Raw genomic sequence first — 6,920 nt, 5'->3', positions numbered from 1 at the left:
AAAATCCTTGCTGAGGGCTTGAATTTCAGACTGAGCCTGGAGAAGTTCCTCAGGTGTCATTCTGACAACGTTTTTCTTCAGGAGCTTCTCCTTTTTGTATTGAGCTTTCTTGATCTCTCTTGCCTTTTCAAACTTCCATTTCTCTTCAGTGATGAAATGGGTCAATATATGACTTTGTCCAGGGGTCAGATGAAAATCAGGCATCGGGGTGTTTGTATCCTTGTGCCAGAGATCAATATAATCGAGGATTTTCCTCGGATCCAACAGTAGTGGCACAGATGTGCCTTTGGCTCTAGCGGCCTTCACCTGTCTGTCTCTGATGATTTCTGCAAGTTCATCATCAGAAGCTTCATCATCAGAAGGCACATGGAATGCGACCTATTTCTTCTTTGGACTTGGCCGAGGACCTCGTCCAGCTGTTGCTTTGGTCTTCAGCAGAGTCGGGCCAGATGATGACTTTGGTGCAGCTGAGGAACTTGCTGAAACACCAGAGGCAATCGAGAAACCAGCAGTCCTTTGACATGTAGCCAGATGCACAGGAGCTGAGGACTTTGAAGGAGCTGTTGAGGACTTTGGTGGAGCTGTAGCAGTGTGAGGAATTTGCCGTGAGGGCACTGCTGAGGAACTTGGCCGTGAGGGCGCTGTTGGTGAAGCACTTGGCTTACGAGCAGGCTTCTTTGGCATGGATTTCCTCGGTTTGACCGAGGCCTCAGTAGCAGTAGCAGTGGCAGAATCCTCATTGAATTTCTTCACTGCCTCCTTGGCTTGTCTTGCCAATTTAGCTTGGCGCTTAGCCCATTCTTCAGGAAAGTCCTCACCACGTTTGATGCTTGTGGGATCAGCTACTTGGCCAGGTGCCAATGGAGCTCTTGGGCATGGAGGATTGAGGGCGAATTTCTTCATGTACTTTGGAGTCACATATCTGTATTCCCTCCATTCCCTTGCCCATCTCCGTTCAATCTTCTGAATGCGCACCTTGCGCTGATTTTTGTTTTCTTTGCCAAATTTTGCTTCATCAGGTGTGCAATAGTTAGCATAAATTTCCTTAGGGATTTCAAACGCAGTTATAACCTCAGGTTTCTTTCCTCCCTTCTGCGGCTTCTTACCGTCTGCCATATTCTTCAGTTGAGGAATTTGAACAATTGAGTTCTCTGAAGAAGTATGCAGTTTTTCTTTGAGGAACGCTGCAAATGAGTTAAGTTGATGAGAACCTAGTGATTCAGCAGCAGACATGAGTACCTGTGAACAGAGTACAGGTGCGAGGAATTCGGAGAGGTCATATGCGTTCTGAGAAGGTTTTTCAAAAAGAACAAGTTTTGAGGAATTTGACCAGATGAACCTTGAGGAATTTCACTAAGCGTTCTTGTCTTAGGTTCCAAAGTTGTACAGATCGAAGATCCACACAATTAGGGAATCTTGAAGAAAATGATAGCTTAGAGAAATAGTTCAAGATCATATGATGTGTGTGGTGTTCATATGTGTGAAGATTTGAAGAATAAACACCTTTGAAGATTTTCAGGAAAGCTTGAGAATCAAAGCGAGTAATAAAAGTAACTTTTAATTACCCGAAGTGAAGAACACAACGAACTGAGAAGAACAGATGGGAAGTTCGTCAGGTTAGATCTTCCTTGCCCTAACTCGGCGGAGGAAGACAGCTACGGCGGCGGCGGAGTGTAGATTTCCGCGGTCGACGTGAGTACGACGGCGACGAGGTCGAGGCAACGAAGCTCTTCCTCACTGGCGACGATGGAGTAGCGGCGGCGCTAGGGTTTGAGGAGCTCGAGTGGGAGAGAAGCGATCGAGTGGAGTAAATGAAGTGAGGAAGGGGAGAGGGGTATTTATAGACACGGTGAAAAACTGTTCGCCCGAAGATTTGGGACGAACGTGCCCCTGCCCTTTCTCCTTCACGCGACATGTGTCACCCACGTACTGTGTAGTGGAGATCGTGTACGATCATGGGTGAATAGAATAATGCATCGTGGGATGCGGAACAGTTTGAGCGGCAAAACCGAAAATTTGGATAAGATTTGTTTTAAAGTTTCGTTCGCAATTTCTTCAGCTGACCAAGACACAGTGAAGATTTTGAACGAGTTTCAAATAGAACGCACATGAAGAATTTGTGAATAGATTGGGTTGAGTATAGCGTAGAGGGGGAAGGGTCCGATCACATTCACTTAGCAAAAAAAACAACTTGAAGAAATAGCTATAAGTGAATGTTGTAGAGGACATAAACTCATATATATATAGCCAATGAAGAAAAACGAGGGAAACAGTGAAGATTTTGTAAAGTTGAAGAATTTGAGAAACTGAAGAATTTCAAAACTGAGGAAAAACACAAATTGAAGATTTTCAACTTTTTGTGGTGGCGTGACCCACCGTATAAGAATGATGATTTCAGACATCGCGTACAATTGTCGTAGGGCTTTGAGAATCAAATTCTTCATTAATTTCTTCACACTTAGAGTGTTATTCTTCATTGATTGAAGAAAAACGTTTCTTCATGTGTTGCACATCTAGGTCATCAATTTTGCATAAGTGTTAGGATGTGTGTCTTTTTCAAAGAACATTCGAAGATTCTAAGATATTTAGCTCACACTGCAACTTGCTAAATCTCTTCTCATCCAAGGGCTTAGTGAAGATATCAGCTAGCTGTTCTTCAGTCTTCACGTGCTCGATGGAGATGTCGCCCTTCAACACATGATCACGAAGAAAATGATGACGAATCTGAATGTGCTTTGTCTTAGAGTGCTGAACTGGGTTGTGAGCAATCTTGATGGCACTCTCATTGTCACAGAGGAGAGGCACATTCTTCATGTTGACGCCATAGTCCTTGAGTGTTTGCTTCATCCAAAGCAGTTGAGCACAGCAAGAGCCAACAACAATGTATTCAGCTTCTGCAGTAGACAGTGATACGCAATTCTGTTTCTTCGAGGACCAACAGACCAAAGATCGTCCGAGGAAATGATAAGTGCCAGAAGTTGACTTGTGGTCCACACGATCACCAGCATAGTCAGAGTCAGAATATCCAATGAGATCAAAAGCAGAGCCCTTGGGATACCATAATCCTAGTGTTGGTGTGTGAGCTAGATATCGAAGAATATGCTTCACAGCCTTATGGTGTGATTCCTTCGGTGCAGCTTGAAATCGGGCACACATGCAAACACTAAGCATTATATCTGGCCTAGATGCACATAAGTACAATAAAGAACCAATCATGGAGCGGTATACCTTGTGATCGAAGTCAATACCATTTTCATCAGTGCATAGATGGCCTTTTGTGGGCATAGGAATTTTGACGCCTTTGCAATCTTGCATGCCGAATTTCCTCAGTACATCTTTGAGGTATTTCTCCTGAGATATGAATATGCCATTGCGTTGTTGACGAATTTTAAGACCTAAGAAGAATTTCAACTCTCCCATCATAGACATTTGATATTCTTCACTCATCATATAGGCAAATTTATCACTATAACATTGGTCAGTACAGCCAAAGATAATATCATCAACATATATTTGGCACACAAACAGTTCACCATCATAAGATTTAGTAAAGAGAGTAGGGTCGAGTGAACCGGGTGTGAAGCCATTCTTCACGAAGAATTCCTTCAATGTATCATACCACGCCCGAGGGGCTTGCTTGAGGCCATAGAGGGCCTTATTAAGTCTGAAGACTTTGTCAGGATTCTTTGGATCTTCAAAACCTGGGGGTTGAGCAACATATACTTCTTCCTCAAGCTTACCATTGAGGAATGCACTTTTCACATCCATTTGATATAAGATGATATCATGATGATTAGCATAAGCAAGTAATATGCGAATAGCCTCAAGTCTAGCAACAGGTGCAAAAGATTCATCGAAATCAATTCCTTCAACCTGTGTGTAGCCTTGAGCTACCAGTCGTGCCTTATTCCTTACCACAAGGCCATTTTCATCTTGCTTGTTGCGGTAGATCCACTTTGTGCCAATGATATTATGCTTGCGAGGATCTAGACATTTGACCAGTTCCCAGACATTGTTGAGCTCGAACTGATGTAATTCTTCTTGCATAGCCTGAATCCACTCCGGCTCCAAAAATGCTTCATCTACCTTAGTGAGCTCTGTGATAGAGACAAAAGCATAGTGCCCACAAAAGTTAGATAAATGTGAAGCTTTTGAGCGTGTGAGAGGACCTAGCGCTTCAATGTCATTGATGATCTTGTCAACTTGTACTTCTTTTGCAACGCGAGGATGAGCTGGTTGTCGTCGAGGTATTTGATCATTTTCCTCAGCACCATTGTCTTCAGCATTATCCTCAGGTGCGTCAGCTCGACATTCTTCGCGTACTGGAATGAATTCTTCAGCAAATTCTTCAGTAGGAATGACATCCTCAGTTTCCTTGAACTTGATAGAATCCTCAGGTGCTGGTTCATTTAACACAGAAGGTAGGTGCTCTCTTTGCGAGCCATTAGTTTCATCGAACCGCACATCTACAGTTTCAACAATCTTGTGAAGAGTGATGTTGAAGACTCTGTAGGTGTGCGAGTCCTTTCCGTAACCAAGCATAAAACCTTCATGTGCTTTTGGTGCAAATTTAGAATTGTGGTGAGGATCTCTAATCCAACATTTAGCACCGAAGACTTTGAAATAACTCACATTGGGTTTCTTGTCAGTGAGGAGTTCATAGGCCGTCTTCTTGAAGAATTTGTGAAGATATACTCTGTTGATGATGTGGCATGCAGTATCAATTGCATCAGTCCAAAAACGATGAGGCGTTTTGTACTCATCAAGAATAGTGCGAGCCATCTCAACAAGAGTTTTGTTCTTTCGCTCCACGACGCCATTTTGCTGAGGAGTATAAGGAGCAGATAACTCATAAGTAATACCAAGTTCATCAAGATAGTCATCAAGACCGGAATTCTTGAACTCAGTTCCATTGTCACTTCTGATGTGCTTGATCTTCACACCAAAGTTGGTTGAAGCCCTCGAGGAAAATCGTTTGAAGACTTCCTGCATTTCATGTTTGTAAGTAACAATGTGTACCCATGTATATCGAGAGTAATCATCAACAATGACAAAACCATATAGAGATGCAACATTAGAGACTGTTGAGTAATGATTAGGTCCGAAGAGATCCATGTGAAGCAATTCGAATGGACGAGTAGTGGTCATGATAGTCTTCGCTGGATGCTTGGCCTTGGTCATTTTTCCAGCTTCACAGGCTTCGCATAAGTGATCCTTGAGGAATTTGACATTCTCAATGCCAATGACATGCTTCTTCTTTGCAAGCGTGTGCAAATTCCTCATGCCTGCGTGACCAAGTCGTCGATGCCATAGCCAGCCTTCTGAAGCTTTTGCAAGTATACACACGGCTGGTTGTGGTCCTGTAGAGAAATCAACAATATACAAATCTCCTCTCCTAAAGCCTTTGGAGACTTTGGAATGGTCAGCTTCCATAATCACAACACAGCGATACTTGCCAAAGACAACAACCATATCAAGATCACAAAGCATTGAGACTGACATGAGGTTGTATCCTAAGGACTCAACAAGCATGACTTTGTCCATGTGTTTATCCTTAGAGATCGCAACCTTACCAAGACCCAATACCTGACTTTTGCCTTTGTCAGCAAAGATGATATGCTTCAGATGTGACGGTGATAAGGGAGCATCCATCAAAAGATTCTTGTCACCAGTCATGTGATTTGTACATCCACTATCGAGGACCCATTCAGTGGTTTTGGGTTGATCATCCTGCAGATGAATTAGTGTAACTTACAATCTCATATGCTTCATCAGTGAAGAATATGATATCAAGTTCATCAGATGAATTTCATCAAGCGGTAAACAGATATAGCAGTATGAGGACGTGTGAAATGAAAGTTCATTTCATCATGGTTAGCCTGCGTCCTTTCAGGCAATTTTGTCAGGTCCCCAGCAAATTCTTCAGGCGTTAAGGCACGTCTGGAGACCTGACCCTGCATAAGAGATTAGTTTTTTTTCTTCACCACCCACATCTGAAGGGGTGGCAAAGAGTTCATCACTCTGCGAGCACCATACGAGAATGGTGGCATAGAGGCCAAACCATTTCGTTTCACATAAGAGGGGTTAGGGTAAGCATATGAATAAGCAGAGAAATTCTTCGAGGACTTATGAACATAATGATTTGAAGAATAATGTGCATATTCATAGCCCTTAGCTCTACCCTGCAAAACAGAGTTGTTAGCACGATGATAATCATATGAGGACTTTGATCCATTTGAGGAATTTGATCCATATGAAGAATTAGGTCCATATGAAGAGTTTGTTCTGGGGTTCCTATTCTTCACAGGTGGTGTCATGAGGACATTCACCTGAAGACTTTCAACATAACTTTTGGGAACCCAGATTTTCTTCATAGGGGAACCGTTCTTGCAGTTAGTCCCAACATATCTAGCAAATACTTCACCATTCTGATCTTTGAACAGTTTATAGTTGGAGTCAAATGACTCATCAGAAGAATGAGGAGATTCATATGTAAAGACAGATAACTTGGATGGATCAACTGGAGGTCCCTTTGCAGCAACCCATGAGGTTTTGGGGTACTGCTCAGGCTTCCAATATGTTCCATCAGCATTAAGTTTCCTCTCAAAGGCAATACCCTCTTTCCTAGGGTTTCTGTTGAGGATCTGCTTTTTGAGCACATCACAAAGAATCTGATGCCCTTTGAGGCTTTTGTACATGCCTGTCGTGTACAGTTCCTTCAGCCCTGCATCATCAGTGATACTAGCAATGTCCTCAGATGAGGAATTAGTGATAGCAGAGGCAGGTGAAGAATTTGTAACAGTTGAAGCATTTGAACATTCAGGTGAAGAATTAGCAGATTCACGTTCAATGCACTTTAAGCATGGAGGAACAAATTCTTCCCGAGAAGTGCTGATTTGTTGAGCAAGTAATGAATCGCG

The sequence above is a fragment of the Triticum dicoccoides genome, chromosome 3B, assembly GCF_002162155.2.
Source record: "Triticum dicoccoides isolate Atlit2015 ecotype Zavitan chromosome 3B, WEW_v2.0, whole genome shotgun sequence".
NCBI classification, from domain to species: Eukaryota; Viridiplantae; Streptophyta; class Magnoliopsida; order Poales; family Poaceae; genus Triticum; species Triticum dicoccoides.
The sequence above is the reverse complement of the archived record's forward strand: the minus strand, read 5'-3'. Positions refer to the sequence as shown.